Source organism: Bombus terrestris, unplaced genomic scaffold, assembly GCF_910591885.1.
Source record: "Bombus terrestris unplaced genomic scaffold, iyBomTerr1.2, whole genome shotgun sequence".
NCBI classification, from domain to species: Eukaryota; Metazoa; Arthropoda; class Insecta; order Hymenoptera; family Apidae; genus Bombus; species Bombus terrestris.
The window spans coordinates 444,725-448,309 of record NW_025963590.1 but is presented as its reverse complement, the minus strand read 5'-3'; the positions used below and the strand labels follow the sequence as shown (position 1 = coordinate 448,309).

General features: G+C 61.6%; 1 non-coding gene across 1 annotated transcript; it reads right to left on the bottom strand.

Moving 5' to 3' along the window:
* Positions 1-907: 907 nt before the first annotated feature.
* On the bottom strand, positions 908-1,069 carry LOC125387126. The gene has a single exon (XR_007227676.1). It is a non-coding gene; the product is annotated as a U1 spliceosomal RNA (small nuclear RNA).
* Between the last annotated feature and the right edge of the window lie 2,516 nt (positions 1,070-3,585).

Here is a 3,585-nt window from a genome sequence, read left to right as displayed (position 1 = left end):
AGTCGTCCTGAATGTGAGCGGGACCCCGCCTTTGTCTCTCCACTTGTCCCAGTTGGGCAGGACGGCGCGGACGGCCCGATGAGGGCGCATCGCATCCTCTTCCAACAGCTGCGAGTGCCACCGCTCCCATGCTTCTAGTCTTGTTTCCTCCCGAACGTCCACGGTTGGTGCCGTCGGCGTGGCACGTCGGTCCAAGGTCGCGGCCCTCCGGTGTTCGTACACCCGGCGAAGGGCAAGGGCCTGTAGCTCGAACGGGGGGGACGCGGCCAGCACGGTCGCTGTCGCGTAGGACACCGTCCTGTATCCCCTCGCTGCCCGGATGGCGATCGTCCTGTGGAGCCTTCTCACCAGAGTCCGGTTACGCCGGCTCACCGCCAGATCATCGGCCCATACGGGCGCTCCGTAAAGGACTCGTGACCTGATCACTCCTTCGTAGAGCCTGCGGACTCCCAATCCTGCCCCGCCGATGTTAGGTAAAAGGCCGCACAGCGCGTTGGCTGCGGCCGTTACTTTCGGGGCTAAGTACTCAAAGTGTGGCTCGAACGTCCACTTACTGTCGACGATCAAGCCCAAGTACTTCATCCGGTGTCCCACAGGGACCTCTTCTCCGTCGATGACTATAGTCGACAGATCCGCAGGCGGCGTTCCTCTGCGTCGTTGGTCGTAGAACCACAGGGCTTCCGATTTCGCCGGCGACACGCTCAAGCCGAGTCTTCGAATGGCGTGCACCGCGCATGCCACGGCGGTCTCAGTCAGGCATGCGGCGTCGTTCCACCATCGTCCGCTGGCCAGCACCAGCGTGTCATCCGCGTAGCATATCATGCCAGCCCCCGGCGGCATGGGACTTCGGAGGACCGAGTCATAGGCAGTGATCCACAGAATCGGTCCGAGTACCGAGCCCAAAAATCCGGGATAGCGCGAACGCAGTCCCGACTATCAAAAATTGTACGTCCGAGATACCCACATTAGGGGTATTCGCAGAGGTCAGCTCAACCGTAGTGCAATGGAAGAGCCTCACCCTGGAGGAACCGCCTTTCTGATCACGGTAACCTCTACGCCAGGTAAGTATAAACCTAACCCCAACCTAACCCCAACCTAACCCCAACCTAACCCCAACCTAACCCCAACCTAACCCCAACCTAACCCCAACCTAACCCCAACCTAACCCCAACCTAACCCCAACCTAACCCCAACCTTTTTTTTTTTTTTTTTTTTTTTTTCGTGGAGAAATCCTCATGGACTCCCAGCTGCGAGCAGCATGGGAAGTGTCGGACTCTTACCGACTAAAACTCCACGGTGGTCTTCCAGACGGCTGTTCGAGGAGGGCTCAGGGTCTCTTGCGAATACTACCAAGCGCTCCTCGCCGTCTATCTCCCTGCTGGGCGGGAGACTTCCTTGTTAGACAGAAGATCGGGGCCGCCAGGGGGGACCACGCCCCCTAGCGCCCCTTTCCTTGGGTCTTGTTACTTCCTTGATGACTCCTTGGGCGCGATTCACGGCGGCGGTACCGCCGGTCCGTGACGCGCGGAGACTCCTTGTTGCCGCGCCCTGCTGGTATGCTGGGCTTTCTCTCTTTCTCTCTCCGCCCGCTCCTTCACGAGCATAACTTGCTCGCAGAAGGTGCGGACGGCTCTGTACTCCTGGGGCCCCCTGAGCATAGCTTCGATGAGCGTCTCGGGGGCCAATCTCTCGCCGATCTCGAGTCGTAAGACACGTCGCGGTACCTCCCACGCCGGGCAAGCCTCCAGCGTGTGCCGCGCCGTGTCCTCCTCCTCCCCACAGTGGTGACAGATGGTCGTCACCTCTCGCCGGATCTTGAGCAGGTAATCGCCGAACACCCCGTGGCCGGTGAGCACCTGAGTCGTCCTGAATGTGAGCGGGACCCCGCCTTTGTCTCTCCACTTGTCCCAGTTGGGCAGGACGGCGCGGACGGCCCGATGAGGGCGCATCGCATCCTCTTCCAACAGCTGCGAGTGCCACCGCTCCCATGCTTCTAGTCTTGTTTCCTCCCGAACGTCCACGGTTGGTGCCGTCGGCGTGGCACGTCGGTCCAAGGTCGCGGCCCTCCGGTGTTCGTACACCCGGCGAAGGGCAAGGGCCTGTAGCTCGAACGGGGGGGACGCGGCCAGCACGGTCGCTGTCGCGTAGGACACCGTCCTGTATCCCCTCGCTGCCCGGATGGCGATCGTCCTGTGGAGCCTTCTCACCAGAGTCCGGTTACGCCGGCTCACCGCCAGATCATCGGCCCATACGGGCGCTCCGTAAAGGACTCGTGACCTGATCACTCCTTCGTAGAGCCTGCGGACTCCCAATCCTGCCCCGCCGATGTTAGGTAAAAGGCCGCACAGCGCGTTGGCTGCGGCCGTTACTTTCGGGGCTAAGTACTCAAAGTGTGGCTCGAACGTCCACTTACTGTCGACGATCAAGCCCAAGTACTTCATCCGGTGTCCCACAGGGACCTCTTCTCCGTCGATGACTATAGTCGACAGATCCGCAGGCGGCGTTCCTCTGCGTCGTTGGTCGTAGAACCACAGGGCTTCCGATTTCGCCGGCGACACGCTCAAGCCGAGTCTTCGAATGGCGTGCACCGCGCATGCCACGGCGGTCTCAGTCAGGCATGCGGCGTCGTTCCACCATCGTCCGCTGGCCAGCACCAGCGTGTCATCCGCGTAGCATATCATGCCAGCCCCCGGCGGCATGGGACTTCGGAGGACCGAGTCATAGGCAGTGATCCACAGAATCGGTCCGAGTACCGAGCCCTGCGGCACGCCGCGCTCCACCGGTCTTCGCTCCTTCACGCCGTTTCTGCCTGTGTAGGTGATCCACCTATCGTTCAGATAGGCCTGAATCACCCTAACGAGGTATGGCGGGGACTCGAAGTGTCGCAGCGCCTCCACGATCCTGCTCCAAGGAATGCTATTGAAAGCGTTGGAGATGTCCAAGGAGACGGCTACCGCCACCCCTTCTCGCGCGACCATGTCCTCCGCCATGGATCTCAGCCTCTTTACCGCGTCCACGGTCGAGCGGCCCCGGCGAAATCCAAATTGGCTATCGTGCCATCCGGGAATCCGTCTCTCCATGTGTGCCTCCAGGCGGGCGACTATGATCCTCTCGAAGAGTTTACCCACCTCGTCGAGAAGACACACCGGCCTGTATGCCGATGGCGCGTCCGGCGGTCGACCCTCCTTCCGTAGCAGCACGAGTTTCGCCGTGCGCCACGCCCGAGGATAGGCGCCCTCCTTCAGGCACCTGGAGAACAGGTGCCGCAAACGGGGAGCCAAGGTGTCGATCGACTCCGTCCAGACCCGGCCCGGGATCCCGTCCGGACCCGGCGCCACGTCGCGGGATGCCATCTTCTTCGCGGCTTCGAGCAACTCTTCCTCAGTCACTCGAAGTTCCTCGTTCCAATCCGTCGGCGCCGTCCCGTCGATGGTGGTAGGGGCTGGCGCGGACGTCTCGTTGTTGTCCCGCCGTGGGAACAAAGTCCCGATGACGTTGTCCAGTAACGCCGGATCCATGTTTTCGGTCAGCGGGGGGGCCGAAGGTCGCAGTTTCTTCGTAACGATGCGATAGGGCCTCCCCCAC